We start from the raw sequence: 23416 nt of genomic DNA on the forward strand, positions 1-23416 counted from the left end.
TCTTCTACGTACACAAACCATTCCAATTCCCTTGGTCTGTATCGTTACACCGACATATGCCAAGAATTGGTATCGACAACCTGATTCTGATGTTTTAGGAATCGGTATCAAATTAGGTGTATTGGTCAAACTGTGTACGATACTGATACTTGATAGATATGGTATTGGTGATTCAGTTGGAACCCTAGTTTACGGTGAAAAAAATGAATTGTTGATCCAATGTTGGGCCAATATAGATTGGTATTGGTATCAATAGGACCGACATCGCACTGATACCTTGAACTAAAACCCTGGTCTTTTCTAGATGGTCCACTTAATTGCATGACATGAGGGATGATGTGGCAACTCCAACTCTCGTTAGATAGGGCAAGGATCTCCCTTGTGTCAAATTTCAAAATCAAGTTTAGTCATAGTAGAAAGTTTTCCTTCATCGCATAGTGAAGGTTCACAAACCCCTATAGAGTTTTTGTATAAATCCCAAAATAACCTCCCAATACCCTCTCGTGCCCATCCATCAGTTCGCGAAGAATGGATTGCCATTCACTATAGCTAAAGGAAAACTCTGTCCTTAATCATATGCATATCCATTTATTGTCATGTTCTCTTTTTTGACCCTCATTTTATTTTCAATGAAATCTTTAATTCGTGAAATACGTTACAACTTTTACAAATGGATGCAAATCCAACAGAGCACATAAGTCGTGCATATTCTGTATTCTTAATTCTGTCACTTGGTTATTTGAACTGAAGAACACAATTGGAAAATCAGTTTTTTTTACTCGACTCGTCCTTCTCAAAACCTGGTGACTTAGACAAGTCAAACCTCTTCGAAGCAAGTTTTTTTCACAATTATAAAGATAATTGAGCAACATTAAATATATCATTTCCCAAAAGGAGCCAAAGCATTATTATTAATATTCATTAGTAATTGTGAATAAATGCATCAATATATAATCATGTTTTGATAAACGCATTAATATATAATCCAATCCCACCGTGAATGGGCAAGACTTTTGGACTTTTGCATAGGGTAGTAAGCATTATTAATTATATGCATGTGGCTCATTATTAGTATTTATCATTACATATTTATTGATAATGAATCTATACAGATACCTATGCAAAAAATCCAACCTTTGTATTGAAAACTAACAACAAGTCTGTTGGTAGATAGATAGATAGATAGATAGATAGATAGATAGAGAGAGAGAGAGAGAGAGAGAGAGAGAGAAAGTTTCGACCGGACTCACCAAGTTTCGTCCGGACTCACCAAGTTTCGTGTGACTTTAGCATAAATGCCAAGATTACAATAATTCAGAATGAGTTTGAATATTTTTACACTGACTAAGCCTACATGACTCATGATCAGATTTTACATTTTTTTATTCCATTCAGGTGATTCTTTCGGATCAAAACCTGGTTTTCCAATTATGTTGAGTAAGCCTAAGTAATGAAAGTGAAGAGGACACCATGTACCTGTCAGGTCCACATTGGGATCCCAAATTCCATTTAACATGAGTCACCTATATTACACATTTTCCCTTCAATTTTCAAGGAGGAGTTTCCACACTCATGGTGAAGGGAGAATCCTTTGCTCATAGCCATCAATACTATTAGATGATCATGGGGAAAGGTGAGTTGTTGATGGGACAAGAGTCTCATCTTATGATCACATCACCAGTAAAAATACTTCTCATTCAACTGGGAAACAAAACTTTTGCCAATTTTCAATGGGCCAAATTTACCAAAGATTTATGAAATTTTCACAAAGTCTTTTTTTGGTAAAAGTTTTCCTTCATTTACCAAGTAGGAAGAAATCCTCAATCCATTGGTGGTGTGACTATAGAATAGGATTCTTGTCCCATCAACAAATTCTCACCTCTTATTGACGAATTCGAAAATACCTTCCTAACTTGTCATCTAATAGTATTGATTATGCTTTTTGTTTTTTTGGTAAAAATCTAACAATATTGATGACCATGGGCAAAAGATTCTCTCCTGATCATGTGGGTGTGAGAAAATTGGATCCATCTTTCATTATCATCAGTGTCTTTTTTTTTAACAATTTTAATTAGTTTTACTCGGCATAGAAATAGGGGGTGGCAGGGCTTCCTTGTCACAAAATTTGGCTTCATCTAGCCCATCATGTCACAAGTATATGAGAAAAACTTTTTAGAATGAGCTGATTATCTACCACGTGGTTTGTTACTTAAGGCCAAAAAATTTGTTAAAGGGTAGGTCTCATTGTCCTTTATGTAAAATTTCAGCCCAAGCAGAGATTTTCAGGTGGCAAGAAAGAGATTTGAAAATCTAGGACTATGGGAGAGTACACGGAAAAGTGTAAAGTAACATAGGTGTACCCTATAGGTATACGGGGATGAATGCCAATACATGTGAAGGTATTTGATTAAATTAAACTCTAAAATTTGATTAGGCCTTTTGGTCTTAATGTCTTTATTTCTGTATGGTGTGAGAATCACCTTACATGATGGTGCTTAGGATTTTACAAAGATATACAAAACATAGAAAATCCTGCTAAGTCCAGAGATGTTTGATAATGTCTTTGATGAGAAGTCTTTTGAAGCTCTTGACACAATTGTAAAATGATCATCTCCATATTTTGGACTTAAACAATGCAAAACATGCCACAAATGTTTGTCATTTGCTATTGTAAATGGATTTATATAAGGATTCATCATAAAACTTGTTTGCCCCTTGATGCCTCTTATGGAAGGGCAAGAAACTTGACCAACCATGAAGCTCAACCAACCTGCACACTTACAAACTCAATCAAGTAAGGTTAGGATAAACAAGTTAAACAAATCTTCTTTCCTTTGAACAAAACAGTTAGTTATAATCAAAACCAAATAAGCAATATCCCAACATTATCGATTTCGTATAATAGGAAATGAGAGTAATAATGATCATAGAAAAGTGGATGTGTCCTCCACCCACGAGGTAGAAAACTTTGTACTTACTAGTATAACCTAAGGTTATGTTTGGAAGCCAAGAAAAGAAAAATTATGATGACACAATCATTGAATTATGTGTCTACTTCTCGAATTCAAATTTTTTTTAAAAAAAAAATTTCTTTTCTTTTCTTGGCTTCTAACCATAGCCTAAGTGCAAAATGTGTTGTACTAGTCTATCACAATGGGCACCTTGTTATGGCCACATAGAAATTCATCTGATCCTCAAATTTGGGGTGGAGGTAGTTGCCACCATTCTTTATAAATATATTACATTTCAGCCTCAATAATATATGGCTAAAAAAAATGAAGGTTTAAAACTCATGCAATGAGTGAAATAGTTCAATAATTGACAATTCATGAGGGAATGTCTAATAAAAAGATGAACAATTTATTATTGTTTTCACCTACCTAATGGTTGGTCTATCTAGTAACAGATTGGATGGGTCACATGGTTTGAAACAGAGTGCACTTAGAGATATTTGAGGGTTTTTCTTTTTGAAACTAAGAAGGGAAGTAAGACATAAAATAAATAAAAGAAGGAAAGCAAGCAACAAGGGATAAGCGCGAGATTCATATGGTTCAATAAGCAATTGATATTTCACTATGAAAAGTATAGTATTGGTGTAGTATTGCTTGTAGTAGTTGTCCTTCTATATTGTATGAACTGTACCAAATGCAGTTAAACTGGTGCTTGTGTAAGAAAATTTTTCTAAACAATAGTCACATTCATTAGTGAATTTCACTTAGAGTAGACTTGAGTGGCTGAAGTCCATAGGTGGTGTAGCTATCGAGATCAATGTGATCATTTATGTCTCTTCTAGAAGTTGGTTAGCTACTTCTCATTTTGTTCTAAGATTTTTCTTCATGAGTCATTTCGTGGAATACGGTAAGAGTCTGTACAACTGCAGTAGGGATAGAAAAATGGTCATACTTCTCCTCCTATTGTAAGAAGCCCTATTCTGTCCCTAGAATCACATCCGAAGGTAATAAGACAAGGAATCTCTTCACCTATGGTTGAAAATAATCTAGTAACAATAGACAGCGAAGCTGCAATGTTAATTTAAGAGAACGTATGCTATGTTATGGTTCAAATTGTTAAACTTGAGAGTATATCTTAGGTTGTGTTTGGTATGTATTCTTGGATTGCATTCTAGGTCGATTTCACATTTTCGAACAATAAAAACAATTATTTTTATCATCTGAGAATACAAAATCGACCTAGAATGCATTCCAAGAATTCATATGATACACAGCCTTAGTTCCAATGATCTTAAATTAGTTACCCATGAGTTGAACAAGAGACCCATGGTTCTGAGGGCTTGGGCTTAGACTGGCAAAGAAACCCATGGTTCTTGGGCCTGGACCTGGGATTTGCAATAAGATGCATGACTTGAGAACTCCGGCCTGGGAATTCAACCCAAAAAAAATGACAGATTTAATTTTCAACCCTTTATGCTATATTACCCTTAGGCAAGGTGTCAATGAGTACAATGCTCAAAGGTAATTAAGATCTGATCATTGACCAAGGTCTCCTTCAGAGAGGTTCCTAAGAGACTGACCCTTGACCTGTTGTGGTGTTTTGGGCTTCTGCTCCAGTCAAATCTAGACAAGGTCTTCATCAGATACCTAACTTACAGGTCTATCCGATGAGCACACTCATTTTCTAGACAAGGTAGAACTCTATATATCCACACATACAATTCACAAGCAACCACCACAAGACACACCTACAATACAAGATTTTTACGTGGTTTGGTGCATGTCTACATCCATCGAGCAATGCCCCAAATGGGTTTTGTATATAGTATATATTCAACATTCTTCTCTTTTGATTGCCACAATGATCCATGCGCAACGATCCTGATTTACTCCACATAGAACTAGGAAGGCGTTACAACGACCTAGGAGTAACAACCCCTGATTTCCAATCATGAGGTTTCTATTTTATAATTTTTCAATCTTAATTCCAATAATCTAAAGTAAAGAATAAAAATTCGAACTAAGAGAGTAGTGGTTCAAGAGCATTTTGTGTAGGAATTTTTTTATTAGTCAATTGACCAACTCCATGCCATTCAATGGTTCCCGTTATGGGTTTCATGGCACTTGGATCTTTTATGTTTCATTACTAGGTTTTATTATGGGAGTATTAATCTTCTAATGTAACTGTCAAATCTTTATCGGAGATTGACAGATTATGATTATTTAAGGAGAAGAAAGAATTGCATATAGAAAGATTGAGAGAAGAAATCCTTCTCTTTTGTTTTGATATTCTTCTCATCAAAACGCTGCAATGACTTCATCAAGTTCTGTCGCAACTAATGACTCGACGATGAACGATATATCATTGTACTTTATAGTATTGTAATGATTCATAGGATAAAGATTTAATTGAGAATTATAATATTACTAATTCTCCTACATTTTGGGTTTCATTTTTGTTTAGTAGTTGAAATCCTGCAACCAATTATACATGCTTTGTCAGGAGGGATGGAATGGTTGATTTTGGTTACATTGGCAACATACGTCCACCACAGTGTACTCGCTAAAATTGGAGACTTATATAAAGTGGTATACCACCTCTCCTTTGGATTCGATGAAGCGAGTCGTGCCGTCTCTGGGCAATGATGTCAAGACCTTGAAAGGAAATTTGGAGCATTTGTTGCAGTCCTTGCACTCCTGGCATTCCGATACCAGTGTTGGAATCGCAGTGTCTCCTTCCTTTCACTTCTTTACATTTTCCCCGCCAACACTCTCCCCAACTCTCACTCATGTGCCCATCTCCTCTGCAACCTGACCCATCCCCACCCCTGCCCTCACTTCCTCCTCACTGCTACCACAACCCACCCCACCCCCACCCCCACCCTCACCCTGCTTCCTACCCCATTCTCCACAACCCCCGCTTCATCTGCAACCCCCTTACATCCCACCGCTGCAAAGAAGAAGATGAATAAAGAATAGATAGAGAGAGAGAGAGAGAGAAGAAGAAGAAGAAAGAGGGGGTGTTGAATATTTTTTTTGTTGGTGGAAACACCCCCAACCCCCCTACATTGAGGGGATGGGAAAATTTATTCATATAATGTGTGGATTACACACAGGGAAAAAGACACATCTCTTGAATTTATGGATCAGAGTTGGGTCAAACTGTCCTACACATTATAGACAGTGCCCTCCTGACCAAGGAGTCAACAATGTTGTTATTCTCTCGTGGTACAAAGCTCGGACCATTGGATATCCGAACTACCATGGGTCGACATCTCCACCTAATATTGCTGCACTGCACACCTTTAGGAATTGGAGAATATTAAAATTCATGTTATCACTTGAAACCCGAAAAAAAATATAAATAAATAAATAATGTTTTTATGTGATCAATGCCTATGTCACTTTTGCGGATTTTTATCTTCTCTAGTGTCGTGCATTGGACACTTGAGAATCCAACTGTACACCCAACACTTGAGAAGATAAAAAGATGTCACTACCCATGTTTTAACGTTTGGATTCTCAAATGTGGTGCCCTGCACTTGAGAGTAGAAAGGATAAAATCCCACTTTAGCATCCCTCTCCGTCTATAAATATGATTTCCTCTGGTCCAATTTCCATAGTTCCAAGACTTTCTTCCTCAACAATGGTCAGACTTGCTGTTACTCTCTCTCTCATCTTCTTGATCCCTATTCATTCTTTCCCATGCTGGCCTCCACCTTAACAAACCAGAGAATCTAGTGGTCGTCGAATGGAACCCTTTAAGTTCAAACAATCTTCCTGATTCTTTCTCTAAATGGGGAATTTTCCCTCAGAGGAAGTTGCCGGATTTGAATCCACCAACGTTGCCCGGCTACCAGAATCCGATGATATCATCGTCACATCTCCGATTATGACGTCGGATATGAGTATCAGTTCGATCAATATTGAGGAGTTCAAATACCACAAGAAACATAAGAAACACGGCTTCCACTTCCGCTTCCCCTTTGGTTTCCACAAACCCTGTATCATCATAAGAAGGACAAGCACAAGAAACAAGGCTTCCTCTCCCACTTCCGCTACTTCTTTGGTTTCCACAAACACAATCATCATCATAAGAAACACTTACACTGGGATAAGGGTATCCAGATCTTCTACGGCGCACTGCCCATAGTGGCATAGTGGGCTGAGCGGCACACAAACAGGCGTGACACAATGACCGCCTTACCCCTGCCTGAGCGCCTTGCTCGAATGGGGGTAAAGCGATCATTACACCATGCGTTATTTGTGCACTGCTACGGATAGCACACCATAGAAGATCACGATTAGGGAAAAAGAGGAGAAAAAAGAGATCGAGAAACATTTTGGGTCTTGTATCTCCGGAGAAGAGATTCCATTTGACTATAACATGATCAAGGCTAGGAGGGCAGAGTATCTCCAAAAAGAAGCCGTGGAAGCCATGATGAAACACCATAAGAAGTGGAAGAAATAGAAGAAACGCGGAGGCCTTACGAAGTTTTTCGGGAAGCTCTTCTAGGTGCTATTCCACTGAATGATCCTTTTCGGTTAAAAAACTTAACCTAATCTTAAAATTGTAAATATTTTCGATCAATAAATAATTAGGTTTTTTTTTAGTAAACCAAAGTTCAAAAAAGTGCCCCATCTTTTCTCATTTTAATTCCATCAATTAACTTCTACCTAGACAATATATTTTCCCTAAATACAGGGATAAATATATTCAACTTGTTTGGTTCAAATGTTAATGTCATATATTAATCCTTGACCCCCCCCCCTCGTCTCTTGATTTAAGCTTCAAACCAGGTAATTTATATGTTTGATTTCATGCCATGTAGAAATCATTTATGGCGAAAAACTATTATCACAAGGGTATGTTAAATTTTCAAACTCTACGAGACATCTCGTTGATAGATTTTGCGACCATTCTGAGAATCGGATAGAAAGGACATGGTCTAGAGTCTAGATTAGCCATCTATCAAATTACAGATTCTATTTAAATTAAGGGAAAAATATCTCTATTTGGTGGTGTTTCCTACGCTCTCCAATGGGTCAGCACGCCTGGGTATCTACCCAAGGAGCAGAGGTGTCATCTCACAGTACCCTATGAGAGAGTGCAAGAAACACCACCAAGTAGAGATCTCTTGCCCATCAATCAAATACCCTTGGTAATGGTATGCATCCCATGCATGTGTACCAATAATCTAGCCATTATTATGCACTCTCCAACTCTAAGTAGGAACATATGGATCAGATAGAAGAAACAAAAAAAACAACTTGAAAATGGAAGGCTCATATTTATTTGTGACTTTTGAAAACGTAGTGACACCAATAACTATAATTTATTTATTTACAATTCTATCATTACTGGTAAAAATGGAAGTCCCAAAAAATTTATGATAGAAATCTTAGATGCAATATTTCATGCAAGTATGAGTCCAATACCCATTTTTTTTAAATTTCTTTGTATCATAATTCTTGTATATAAAATTTTCTATATTTTTTAGATCAATTATTGTACTGTCAATACTTAGGATATTTCTTAGAAATTCACATAATAGTAGATTCATTGGTGGGGTGGATACCTGACACCTTTTCCATCTCGTAACATGACAAGTAGGTATCTTTGGGCAGACTAATGTCATAAAGTCAAATGCTTATTTCACGAGATTGTCATGGGTTATGCTAACTATTATCTAAAACAAAATTAAGGCATAAAATTAGGGATAGGTATCATGGAATTTGACAATTGAACTACTACCAAGTCCAACTCTATGGTGGTTCAAAAACAAACATCTTATCGATAACTTAAAAAAATTTAAGAAAAACACAGGATATATATGGGGAAAAAAAAAACATATTTTACCCTCTCAATGATTTTCAAACCGTCTTAGAATTTGACAATTGAACTACTACCAACTCCAACTCTATGGTGGTTCAAAAACAATTATATTATCGATAGTTAAAAATAAGATTGAGAAAAGATGAATTATTATTGTTGCAAATGTTTGTTATTTTTTCAAATGTCATAAGATATCTATTTTTCCATGTATATAGATGATATGTCCATTCCGACTGTTGGATAGAGAGGACGGTCTAGATTAGTCAGGTGTCAAATTTTAGAATCTAATTAAGTCAAATATTCTATTTTATATTCACACATCCCGTGTATGTCCATGCATGTGTACCAATATTCTAGACATTACTGATTTATGTACACTCTCCTAACTTTGAGAGGGAATAGATAGATGATTTAGATTAAGAAATAAAAATCGGTGGCTCATAATTATCTTGTGATTCTTGGAAAGATTACCTTCCATTGTTACATTGACAACTACCCCGAAATAAAAAAATACAGGGTGTGGGGATCATGCATGATTTGATTAAGAAATAAAAAAAAATAAAATTTGTGAATTATTATTATCACAATGGATTTTTATTTTTTCAAATGTCACAAGCATCTATTTTGCCATGTAGACAAATGATATGTCCATTCCAACCTCTAAATAGAGAGGATATGATCTAGATTAGTCAAAAGTCAAGTTTCAAAGTTTAATTCAATCAAATGCACCCTTTTATTGGCACACATCTCGTCTATATCTAGGCATTTGTACTTGTACTCCAAACATTACTGTGCACACTTTCAATTTTGAGTGAGAATAGACGGTTTAGATTAAAAACCACAAAATAGATGATTCATATTTATCTTGTGATTTTTGAAAATATTATTTTTCTTTTTTTTTTAGTTAAAAAAAATATATTTCCTTTCAATGTTACATTAAAACTACCCTAAAAAATAATATATTTTAGACTATATATAGGCCTGGCAAAAGTTTGGACAAGAATGTCTTCTTTAAATTTAAAACCCAGTCGAGTTCAGATTGGCTAATTTAGACAAGTTGACCATATTTTGTTTGAATTTGAAACATTTTTTTTATCATAAATTGGAAAAAAATAAATGTTTTCTACATAGCCCAGGTAGAATTTTTTAACGGCCCTTCTCCACAATATTTCTATTTTTTAAGTATCTACTTGACCTATTTTTTAAGGAGAAAGACATATAACCTTGAAATTTTGCTGAAAATTAAACCCTAACAACCTTGATGTAATCATTTAAAATGAAAAGATAAAGGATAAATTACATATGCCTCCCCTGTACTTTGCCCTAATTACACGTTCCACCCCTTGATTTTTCCACCTTACATTTTGACCCCTTATGGCTGACGGTGTTAGTTTGCTGTAAGTTAATGATTTGAAAAGACAATATTACCCTTGTTCTAAAACAACACAAGTTGAATTACAATGACACCCTTTTCATCATCTTCAACCTTAAAACACTCATTTCTTTCCTCCTCCACCGCCGCCACCACCACCACCACCACCCGCCTGCCTCCTTCTCCACCGCCACCATGTCGTTGCCGCCTCCTCCTCCTCGAACTCTTATTCCCTAAAACTTTAAATTCACGCACTTGCAAAGACTGAACAGCAGATGGGTTCATCATCATAGCTTCCATTACCGCGTGAAGAGCACGAAGGTGTTGATTTCAATCTTCCAGTGCTCTGCTTGAACACGCTGGAGCATCTCTTGTTCTATCACGTAGGAATCACGAATAACAAATTAAAACTGCTTTTTCAATTCTACCTTTCTCATCATCTTCAACCTAAAACACTCATATCTTTCCTACTCCATTGCAGCACCACCACCACCGCCACCACTGCCCATGCCTGCCTCCATCACCGCCACCACTTGCAGCCGCCGCGCTCCACCACAAACAAATAAGAAGAGATTAGAGGAGAAAGAAGGGATACCGATTGGTAAAAGATCACCAAAGGTTGCTGCAGTAGGACTAAAACATTAGAAACCGAACCAGCGCGCAACCTCTGTCCCGCTCACATAAGAAAAAAACACTGTGAACCTCCGGTTCTGCCCACGTTTTATATTTATGTCTTTCATCTAAATCATCTTCTCCATAATTGCCAGAGAAAAATAAGAAAGAAGAAGAAACAGAGAGCGGAAGGAGCCCTTTGGTTCTCCGACCGGAAGGGCAATCAATTTCGGGAAGGAGAGACTAGAGAGAAAGAGAGAGATTGAAGGAGAAGACGGAATTCAATGCGATTGCAGAGATTCGTATTTAAATTTTCTTTTTGTTTTATTTGTTTATCAGCTTTTGAATTTTTATCTGTCAATAGATGAGATAAGATGAAAGATCCGATTATTTTCTTTCTGCTTCTTATTTCGAGTGCTTTTATGTCTTTCCTTCTTGAATTCTAACAGGCATTTTTATTGTTTGATTCCCTTCTCACCCAAAATAGCACCAAAGATTCACTTCCACCAACATAATTGGTAGTTTTTTTTATCACTCTTTTCAATGGAATTTTTGTTTCCTTCTATCTTGGTAATTCATAAATCCAGGCTTTTCCAAGGTGTACGAAATCACACACAAAGAGAGCATACCTTGTGAGAGAACCGTATGGAATGAAGAGAAGTTGGTGAAATTGAGGCTGAAGGTGGGAATGGGTTTCGATAAGCGAAGAAGAAGAAGTAACTCCATTCTCTCTCTCTCTCTCTCTCTCTCCTGCGTTAACAAGCCACAAATACAAGAATGGGGGCTGGCTGCCCTGAAACTTAAAACTAGAAACTGAATCCTATAATACAAGAATGGAGAAGGGCTTCTAATAATTGTAAAAGAAAGAAAAAGAAACCGGTTTGGGAAGGAATCTTTTAGAACCCGAAACAATCGAATGACAAAATGGTCACTGTGAGCATAAATACTCGAGCCTTGGTAGGGGTATCGTTGCGCGATTACAAGGTTCGGAGGTTGAAGATGAAGTTGGGAGAGGAGAAAGGGCAAATTTTTCCTTCTTATTTTGGTTTTTATCAAAGGGTAAATGGGTCATCTCACAATGACCAAGGGTTAGTTTGGGCATTATAAAAAATCTAATTATGCCATGTCAGCACATAACAGACGGATGCTAACGACAGGGGAGGAATTAGTAATTTTTTGAAAACTATAGGGGAATCGTATGTAAGGTGGGAAAATCAAGGGGAGGAATGTGTAATTAGGACAAAGTACAGGGGAGGCATATGTAATTTACCCAAAGATAAATGGTCTATCATAGTGGGTTACATGTTGTAGTCAAACTTGAAAGTTGACTTATGGCTAACCCACGTGGGGCTTCAAATAAAGGGTCAGTTTAACCAATTATCGAGAGGTATCCTAATATTTTTCCTTAAGTTTTACTATTAAGTATTAACCTCTACCTTAATATTTTAAGGTAGAGGCCGGTTTCTCACGACATCGGAGTGGGAAACCAACACTAATAAGAAGGTGGAAGACATATTCATTCAGTATGAGACCCACATTTTGTCATAGGAGGGAGTGGATATGTGTACAACTCATTATGTGAGAGGGTGTGAGAAGGAATCTCTAATTTGGCGATGTGAGGATTTTTTTCCTTATATGTTTTAGGGAAAAAATCCCAGACAGGCTGTGTGCAGCATGTGCCCAGACACAGGACCATGTGAAATACTCGCCTTGCCCTTTGAAATGAAAAAATCTACCCCCGTTGATGTCCCCGCACACACTCATTGGTACCCACGCTTCTGCTAGGGCCATGCAACTATCTTCTGCCCTATGTTTCGCACTATATATACCCTCACTTAACAAGTGTAAATTTTCTGATGTATGTTCATAAAATATAGGGAGGGCAGGATTTTTGCCTTTCATGGGGAGTAGGGTAATCATTTCGCACCCCTTTAGGTCTGGGTTTAGGGACCACACTGCCTTTCAGGGTTTTTTTTCCCTTAAATTATATTATGTTTCTACAAGATTGGATGAGGCATGGACAAAGAGGATTTAAACATTGTTGGTTGTGGACACTTCTCTTATTTGAAATCTTAGTTTGAACCGGGTCTATTACAGATAATATATAGACAACACGAATTGATATCTTGGTTTAGTATATGAGAAAAGGGTGATATGGTTTTCTCTCCCTCCTTCGCATGGGACACCACCACTCAGAGTGGACAGCATGCCCAACCCTCTCCCTTGATAGCTTGGTTTGGTATATGGGAAAAGGGTGGGCACACCGCTGGGTGCCCACTCTATGTCTATCTCTCTCCCCTCCCCATGAGAAAGGACCACTCAGAGTGGCCGGCATGCCTCCAACCCTCTTCCTCAGTATATTTAGAGTGGGAAAATTTCTCTAAGTCTCTAGGGAACGGTATGCTTGCACCTTGTCTCTCTATCTTTCTCCTCATATGAAATGACCTTGTTGTGTTGTATCTCATTGGTGTATTCGTCTCTGTGCCACTTGCTTAGAAAATCTTCTCATTTAAATAATTAATTTAAAAGTATGACCTCTTTATTTTAATTGAAATTGTTTGTTTTTCACTTCGTAGATCGATCGATCAAGTGGATTACGAAAAGAAAAATTATCTCCTCCAGTTCCATGCCCGACCCAGTTCCCCAGTCCCTCTAATAAGGGGGGTGTGGACCCCACCCAGGCAAAGTGTTCGAGCGAGGATAGCGTGGTCATTGCACCCCCCCCCCCTTTGTTAGGGGGATTGGGGATGGAATTGGGCCGAGCAGGGAATTGGAGGGGATAAAGATCAATTACGAAAATGGTTAAAGCTTGTTAGATTAAAAAAAAAGGGAGAGCATTCTCCATGCGGTGCACCGTGCGCACTGGCATCTGGTAGGTGGAATTTCCACCTTTCATGAGGGTAGGGAAGTCATTACACCCCCAACTCTCAGCATGGCCTTCCCCCCCCCCCCCCCGCCCTACCCTCATCCCGAATTTTTATCTGCTGTTGTAACTGGAGCGTTGTTGTGCACATCGTGCGGCACAGCAGCGGCCATGTGTGCACAGCGGGTCCCCCCATGCACACATGGCCGCTGCTGCACTGCGCAATGCGCACAGCAGCGCTCCAGTTCCAGCAGCAGATAAAAGGTCCCCTCATCCCCCCTCCTAAACAAAGAACATTTTTGCATTAAAAAAATATTTACAGCTTGGAAATCCTCATAATGTAACCTTCTTCTTTGTCCCTTCATCATCAAATTAAATCAAGATTCAAGAACCGTGAAATTAATCAAACATGGGATTGATCAGAATCGGTTGGAACCTAGAAATAGGAATCAGTAAGAAGAATATAAGAAAATTTGTGAATTTTTTTGAGTTCTTCATTAAATAAACTTGAGAACTGGATCTTTCTGCACAGGTAAATTTTTTTGATCTTCTGCTATTTTATTCACATAAGAAGGAAAACAACTATAACAAATGAAGATCAAACATAAATCATAAACCCTAACTGAAAGATAGAACATGCAAATATTTAACATTGATCTAAACTCATTATTAATACACAGAAACAAATATTTTACATTGATCTCCATGTATCAGAAACTCAAAAATCACAAAGAATGGCACTAGAAACAAAACCACAACCAGGCAAGAGAAATCAGTGGAAGTTCTTAAAGTTCTTCTCTTCCTTATTATGGTTCTTCTTCATCTTTCCTTCCTTCCTATGGTGGTGCTTCATGTTACCTTCTTCAGATCTCATCATCCCTTCAGTAATGTCTCCATGGAGTAGTAACTCTCTCGTCTCAGCCTTGATCTTGACGTCGTCCTCTTCATTGTCGCAGTGGTGCTTATGATGATGATGATGGCAATCTGAATGGTTCTTATGATGATGGCAATGGCAGTCTGAATCGTCGTCATCGTCATCGTCATCGTCATCATCATCATCATCATCATCATCATCATCTTCGTCGTCCTCCTCGTCATCATCATCGTCGTCGTCGTCATGATGATGGCAATCTGGATGGTCCTTATGATGATCGCAGTCTATAAGATTCTTATGATGATGAAGGCAGTATTTGTTGAAAAGAAAAGGGAAACGGAATTGAAAGTGGAACCAATGTTTCATGTGCTTCTTATTGTGGAGGTGGGGATGGTGGTGGTGGTGGTGGCGGTGGCGGTGGTGGTGGGGATGATGGTGGTTCTCCTTAACATTGATTGAACTGATACTAGTTTCCGACATCAGCTCAGCCGCGTCGGTGGATTCAAATTCAGCAACTTCTTTCTTTTCCTGTTTATTGTGATTCTCGTGGTGTGTGACCTCTTCAATGATCGGAGTTGTGACGGCGACATCGTCGGATAATGGCAGCTCAGCCGCGTCGGTGGATACAACTTGGGTAATTTTCGAAACAGAATCTTTTTGGGATCTTTCAGAAGGGAGGAGGAGCGTGGGCTCGGTGGTTGACCCTATCAGATAATTTGAAGGGATTAGTGCCGATTTGGAGGCAGAATCAGGAAGATCACTTGAGATTAAAGGGTTCCATTTGACGAGTTTATTATTCTGTGCTTCGTTAGGTTGGAGACGAGCGTGTGAAAGAAGGAATAGGAAGAAGATGAGAGTCAGAATACGAATTAGTCTGGCCATGGTGAGGGAGAAAGTCCGGTGGACCTTTGGAGATTGTAGCAGTGGAGAAAATATTTATAGGGAAAAAGAACTTCACTTGGTGGTGTTTTCTATGCCTTCTCAAAGGGTATCATGCCCTGAGTAGATACCCAGGCAAACATATTCATTGGTCCAAACACTTGTACAAAGACCATGCGATCAAGTAGAGATCTCTTCCCCTTTCCATATATAGATTGCAAAGGACAAAACCAGGCCGTTGTCTTGATAAAGTGTTTTGGGTATCCACTAATCCACTATCCACCTTCCTAAGTACAAGATTACCACGAAGAATTTAAAAGGAACTATGCGAATTGTAAATAGAGAACCTCGAGAATCCTGGGAGAGATCCCTGTCGTGCAATGGGATGCATTATAGATAGAAGGACGGCCGTACGGGGGAAAACAAGGAATGTAAGTGGTCCTGACTCTTGAAACCTGAATATAAGGACACAAATTTAGCTCAGTTGACACAAATTTTTTTAGTTCTTAAACAAGAAGTAATTATCACTTTAAACATTTTTTGTATAAGTTAATATGGTTTTAATTGATGTGGGTCAGAATAAACAACTATTTTTTTCATTTGAAGATGGTGGTTTGAATCCATCAAGACTCTCATATTAATTAATTTAATGAATTTTTTTATCAAATTCTGGCCTTAGAATTGTTGTCTTCCTTTCAGAGTTACTATTTTTTTATTATTTTTTTTGTAGGGTGGGTGATGGCTTTGGATTCGCTCTTTTTTTTTTTTTTTTTTCCTTTAAATTCTTTTTTTAAATATTATGCTGCAACCAGAGAGGAAGAAAAAAAAAAGACAAAAAAAACAAAGAAAAAAAGAAAAGCTTTATCATTAGTGATTTTATCTCTCTTTTTTTTTTTTTTTAGTATTATTGAAACATCTAAAACAAGAGATGCAATGGAGATGGATGTTAATTTTAAAAGCTTTATTTTCAATTTTGATTGTTTAAGTCTAAACTTGTTACTGGTGAGTAGGTGTGTGTTTCTTAATGTCTTTTTATGAGCAAATACTTAGTTATAACTTCAAGCTTGTGATAATTTTTCTTTTCACAAAGACAAAAACAAAAAAAAAAAACAAAAGAGAAGAGGGCGTGTGATGAGGCATAAAACACCCCTCCTATCAGAGGCTGCCACATGGTCAACCTGACCTCAGTCCGAGAACCGAGTTGGGGCCGAGCAGGAGAGCGGGCCGACCCCATCTCCGATAAGTCACCTGACAGAGCTAGACTCAAGCGAGCTAGCCAGTGGCTAGGGCCGAGCTCATACAGGTCAGCTATAGACTCCTGGCCAAGCTTGCAGCCGAGACCAACCTCTCGGGCCGACCTCCCTTGCCGATCTCCTTTGCCGACCCCATGGGCCGACCTCCGAGGCCGAGCCCTCCTCCACTGAAGCTGCCATAGCACCCCACCAGGGACCTCCGGGCCACGTCAGCGCATCCCGAGAATCACAGGATAAGGATCGAGCTACGATCCCAGCGCAACACGGAATCGCATTCTACATGGACTCTTACCTTAATAAGAGTCCGACCCCGGAAATAACTCTCCACTCCGCTCCCCGCGAGAGAACCTTCCGAAAGAAGGACTCCTACCATACTAGGACTCTTCCAACCGCCTCATCTTCTCCTCACTCTATAAATACCCAGGTATGGAGCACCATTGCTCAACTCACTTTTTGACTAGCAGTTATGCTGTTGCATTGGAGACCTGACTTGACCATCGGAGAGTCCTAGGCTGGAGTCACACCGGCCCTCTTGTGCTCATTGCTTGGTTTTTGCAGGCTTATCCGCGGTCAAACCAAGTACCGGAGGTTTTCACACGCAACAGATTTGGCGCCGTCTGTGGGAACGACATCGGCAAGCATCGTCCTTTCTACCAATTCCAAGAGCAATAATAATGGTGCACACGAGGTCAGGGCAGCATGGCTCGACTTCCCGGACGGACGAGCCGTAGCCCGTTGGGCAGACGAGGCGATCCCCGCCCCCCGAAGCCTCTCGGCAGGGGATAAACAGAAGACCCCCTCGGGCAGGGGGTGCGCAGCCCATCACGGGCACCATTCCCCCACCGGATGGCGGGAATGGGGGAGCGGTGCTAACCACGGCCATGGCTGGCCGGATACAGGCCGAGGCAAGCTTGGATGGGATGGGCCTACCAGCGCCGCCACCCTTGCCGGAGAGTTTGGACCCCGAAGCCCCGGCAAATAATCGACAGGTTATGGACTTGCAGTTGCAGATGCTCCACACCAACGAGATGCTGCGCACCTTCATGAACCAGATGGCCCGAGGTGGGCTGATGGGCCAACCGCTAGCCGCGCCCCCTCCAGCTTCTGTCCACGCAGAGAGGAACTTCCAGCAAAATGGTGGCTGGCATAGGGCCGATCCTAGCCGAGCCGCATCCTCACACCCGTCTCGTCAGAAAACTCCACCTCCATGCCCTAGCAGAGGCGCTCGGCGGGATGAGCAAGAGCATCGCCCAAGTCCGCGAACAGGGCAGGAAATCGAACCAGCCGGCTCGGTAGCAAGGAGGTCGGTATTTTCTGGGCGGCTCGGAGAGGACGAACAGCCGAGAAGAGTCCGAGAACAAGGGAAAGAACCGAATGAATGACGCGCTGCGAGACAAGGAGAAGGATCTCGTCATAACCCCCGGCGTCAAGGCTCGCCCGTCCGAGAAGAATAGCAGGGGAGCCCCCGTGGGTCCAACTTCCAGGAGAAAAGAAGAACAAGAAAGGATGGCGAGGACCGAGCTGACCAGAATGGCCGACCACAACGGGATGGCCAACCGTACCGACCATGGGCCGAGGAGCCAGTTGGCCGAGCACCCGAAACCGAGCTGGAGAGGCGGCTACGAGACTTGGCGGAGCAAGTGGAGGGGTTGAAGAAACAAGCGACCCCGGACACCTATTCGTTGGTCGGGTGACACCCATATCCTCCCGAGATCATGACCGCACCGCTACCAAACGGGTTCAAACCTCCCCCATTCGACCGATATGAAGGGACGACCTACCCGACTGATCACATCAACTACTTTAATGCAATGATGACCATGTACGGAGGTACCGAGATCGTTTCTTGTCGAGCCTTCCCTGCATCCCTCAAGGGCGCGGCGACCTCATGGTTCTCCTGGTTGCCGCCGAACTCCATAAAAAGCTTCGTTCAACTCTGTCGAGCCTTCGTCACGCGCTTTCAGAGTAGTATGAAACACAAGAAGACAACGGTCAACCTACTCAGCGTGAAGCAAAGGCTCGACGAGTCAATCCGAGCATTCGTCTCCCGCTTCAACAAGGAATCCTTAGACATCAAGGATTTGGATGAGGCCACGGCCCATACGACTATGAGCAACGGGCTCGCCGATATGGACCTCATCAAGGACCTGGCCAGGAAGCCGACAAGAAACCTGGCCGAGCTCTTGGAAAGGTGCAACGAGTTCGCAAATATGGCCGAGGTCCTCCAAGCCCGGAAGGGAAACGAAGGCCGACCCGACAAGAAAAGACCAACGACAGACGACCGTAGGGAAGACAAAAGGCCCAGGACAGATCGTCGAGCTGACAGGTCGGATCGAGCTTGGAGCCCCGACTACACTCCATTGAATACCTCGCGCAAGGAGATCTTGATGCATATACAGGACGGAGGGTACATCCGCCGACCCCGATCAATGCAAGCGAGGTCATCTCAGAATCCCAACAAATACTGTCAGTTCCACAAGGACACCGGTCACAACACCGAGGATTGCTATCAGCTGAAAAGAGAAATCGAAGAGCTGATAAAAGTGGGCCACTTAAAGCGATATGTCAAAGGAGGCCGAGAAGATCGTGGAGGTCGGCGGCCTAAAGACCAAGATCAAAGAAGAGCCGAGCCTAGGGCGGAAAACAGGCGAGTTGAACAAGACGATGATAAAGTCCGAGCCGAGAAGAAAGAGGATGGATCCGAGCCGAGCAGTGACAAGGGAGCTCCCATATACACTATCCTCGGAGGGCCCGGGCAAGAGACTACTCGAAAGGCTAAGGCAAACCCGCGGTTCATCGGAGTGGTCGAGATGCCCGCCAAGAAACTCAAGCCAGCGGCGACGATCTCCTTCACCGAAGCTGACCTCGAAGGTATAAGTTTACCTTATGATGATGCTTTAGTGGTGCAGGTAGAAATTGCGAACAGACCCATCCACCGTGTATTGGTCGATACTGGCGCATCCGTGGACCTTATGTCACTAGAAGCGTACCGACAATTTGGCTTCGGCGACGAAGCGCTCAAGCCAGAAGGCACCTCACTTCATGGGTTCTCGGGAGCTGCTGCGACCATCAAAGGCTCGATCGACCTGCTGGTCACGATTGGGCAAGCTCCATGCCAGGCAATGATTCAAGTCAAATTCATGGTGATACGGTTGGTAGTGGCTTTCAACGCCATACTCGGCCGTCCTTCATTGACCGCCCTCCAAGCCATCATCTCCCCGACACACTTGAAGATGAAGTTCCCCACCGAGAACGGTGTCGGTGAGGTCCGAGGCGACCAGAAGAAGGCACGGGAATGCTACGCTACTTTCGTCAAGCCAAATAAGGGTAATGTTCGAGGAATGGCAATGTGCGTCGAGCATCTCCCCGAGGATCAGCGGGATGAGGTTATGGAGAGGAGAGGACGACCTGACCCCATTTCATCTCAGCGAAGATGACCCAATAAAGGTGGTCCAGCTCGGATCATTATTAAATGGAAATCAAAGGAATCAGCTCGAAGTTTTCTTGAAGGCGAACGCCGATGTCTTTGCCTGGTCGGCTGCCGACATGACTGGCATACCCAGGCATATAGCTGAGCACCGGCTCCACGTAGATCCAGGTCAAAAACCAATCCGACAGAAGAGAAGGAACTACGCACTTGATCGACAAACCACGATCAAAGAAGAGGTGGAGAAGCTTCGCCGATCAAGGTTCATCCGAGAGAAAAATTCCCAACCTGGTTAGCTAACGTCGTCCTGGTCCCCAAACCGAACGGAAAGTGGAGAATGTGTGTTGACTACACCAATCTCAATAAGGCTTGTCCAAAAGATGAGTACCCACTACCTCGGATTGACCTCCTAATCGACGCCACGGCAGGTCATGAGATGCTGAGTTTTATGGACGCGTACTCCGGCTACAACCAAATCATGATACATGAGGAGGACGAGTCATACACGGCATTCCGAACTGACCAAGAAAATTTTTGCTACAAGGTCATGCCGTTCGGATTGAAAAACGCCGAAGCGACATACCAGCGCCTCGTGAACTATATATTCCGCGGGCAGATCGGAAGGAACATGGAAGTCTACGTGGATGACATGTTGGTGAAAAGTTTGAAGGCCGAACACCACTTGGCCGACCTGGAAGAAGCCTTTGGCTTATTGAGGAAGAACCAAATGAAGCTGAACCCCGCCAAATGTGCATTCGGCGTGACCTCGAGAAAGTTCCTCGGCTTCATGGTCTCTGTCAGAGGCATCGAAGCCAACCCGACAAAAATCAGAGCCATCCAAGAGATGAGTCCTCCAAGGATGATCCGAGAAGTATAGAGGCTAAACGGGCATGTGGCGGCGTTGGCGCGATTCATGTAGAGATCAGGCGACAAGTGCCTACTGTTCTTTAAGGCCCTTAAGAATATCCGGAACCCAAAGGACTTTATCTGGTCGGACGAATGCCAGGAAGCTTTTGAAGAGCTGAAGAAATATTTGGAGAACTCGCCTCTCCTCAGCCGACCCGAACCAAAAGAGGAGCTTCAAGTCTACTTAGCCGCTACCCCTGTAGCGGTCAATGCGGTGTTGATCAGAGAAGAGAGTCGGACTCAAAGGCCGATATACTACATCAACCACGTTCTTGTCGATGCCGAGACAAGGTACTCCGGGTTCGAGAAAGTAGCATTCACTCTTGTTACGACTGCAAGAAGACTAAGGCTGTACTTCCAAGCTCATCCGATCGCGGTACTGACCGACCAGCCACTCAAGAAGATATTGCACAAACCCGACGTTTTGGGACGACTGATTACCTGGGCGGTTGAGCTAAGTGAATACGATATAAGCTATCGTCCAAGGATGGTGATAAAAGGACAAGCCCTTGCCGACTTCATCGTCGAATGCACAGGACCCGACCTTGAGGTCGGGGAGGAAAAGACAGCAGAAGAGGTCAGGGCTACGGCCAACCCGACATGGACCATGAATGTCGATGGCTCAGGCAACTCCGGAGGAAGCAAGGCCGGCCTGATACTGGTAAGCCCCGAAGGGTTTCTAATCTAATATGCCCTGAGGTTCAAGTTTTCCTCCTCGAACAACGAGGCTAAGTATGAAGCCCTTCTAGCTGGACTTCGAGTCAGCAAAGCAATGGGCATAAAGCGGTTGAAGGTGCGAGGAGACTCCCAACTCGTGGTCAACCAGGTCAACGGAGACTATGAAGCGAAAGACGAAAGGATGATAGCTTACCTGAATCGAGCCCGAGATCTGATTTTCAAACTCAAGCACTTTGAGATGACTCGAATACTGAGAAAAGAAAATGCCGCGGCTGACTCCCTGTCCAGGTTGGCCGAGGCTGACCTCTAATATCTGAGCCGGTCAGTATACATAGAAATCTTGGAGAAGCCCTCCTTACAAGAAGAAAGCGTAAAGCACATTGAAGAGGACGGACCGACCTGGTTGGACCCCATTGTCAACTACTTGGAGAATAACCTGCTTCCGGAGAACCGAGACGAAGCAAGAAAGGTCAAGATCTGAGCTACCAAGTACGCCATGATCGACAGAGTGCTCTACAAAAGAGCAATCTCGGCCCCTCTTCTCTGATGCCTTGGACCAAAGGGGGCCGAGGTGCATGAGAGAATATGCGGCAGTCACATGGGTGGCCGAGCTCTTGCATATAAGATACTTCGGCAAGGATTCTATTGGCCAAGAATGCAAGAAGAGGCCATGAGGTATGTGAAGACGTGCGAGAAGTGTCAACTGTTCGCACCAATCCCATGCCGACCCGCAATAAAGTTGACTTCAATGCTGAGCCCAATCCCATTTGCTATGTGGGGAATGGACATTCTCAGAGATTTCACCCCGGCATCGGGGAACAGAAAGTATGTGGTAGTCGCGATCGATTACTTCACCAAGTGGGTCGAGGCCGAGCCCCTTGCCACCATCACCGAGAAGAACATGGAGAAATTCTTCCGAGACAAGGTCATCTACCGGTTCGAACTACCGAAAGTGCTCATCACTGATAATGGCACCCAATTCAATAACCAGGCCTTTCGAGAATTCTACGAACACTTCTACATTGACTTCCGACCCGTCTCAATAGCTCATCCGCAAGCAAATGGACAAGTAGAAGTATCCAACCGAACATTACTCACCGGCATTAAGAGAAGGCTGGATGAGGCCAAGGGGAGATGGGTGGATGAACTCCCAAGTGTCCTATGGGCATATCGGACGACAGTAAGAACTCCAACCGAGGAGAGTCCTTTTCGCCTCGCTTATGGGACCGAAGCCCTCGCCCTGGTTGAAATTATGGCCTCGTCGTACCGAGTGCTCAATTTCGATGAGAAGACCTATCAAGATGGACTGAGAGCCAACCTTGACTTCCTCGATGAAGTTTAAGAAAATGCCCTACTCCGGAACGCGGCATACCAACAGAGGACGGCAAAGTAATATGACTCAAGAGTAAAAGAGCGGCACTTCCATCAAGGGGACCTTGTTCTCAGAAAGCTTAGCGCATCCCAGCCGAGGCAGCAAGGAAAGTTAGCACCAAATTGGGAAGGCCCGTATATAGTCTCCAAGCAAATTCGCCCTGGCACATATCGCTTGCAGACTCCAGGGGGCAAGAAGGTACCGAGACCTTGGAACTCGGAAAATTTGAAGAAGTTTTTTCAATAACTGAGAATGCTTATATTCGGCTTCAGTTTCGACATTTGATTCAATAAAGTCTTTCTCCACCACTTAACGTACTTGCAAGCTCCTAAATCAAAGTCGTAAGACCGGTTCTCATAAACCTGGCCGACCTCAAAGACCGACCCTCATAGG

Source organism: Telopea speciosissima, chromosome 9 (genome assembly GCF_018873765.1).
Source record: "Telopea speciosissima isolate NSW1024214 ecotype Mountain lineage chromosome 9, Tspe_v1, whole genome shotgun sequence".
In the NCBI taxonomy this organism is placed as follows: Eukaryota; Viridiplantae; Streptophyta; class Magnoliopsida; order Proteales; family Proteaceae; genus Telopea; species Telopea speciosissima.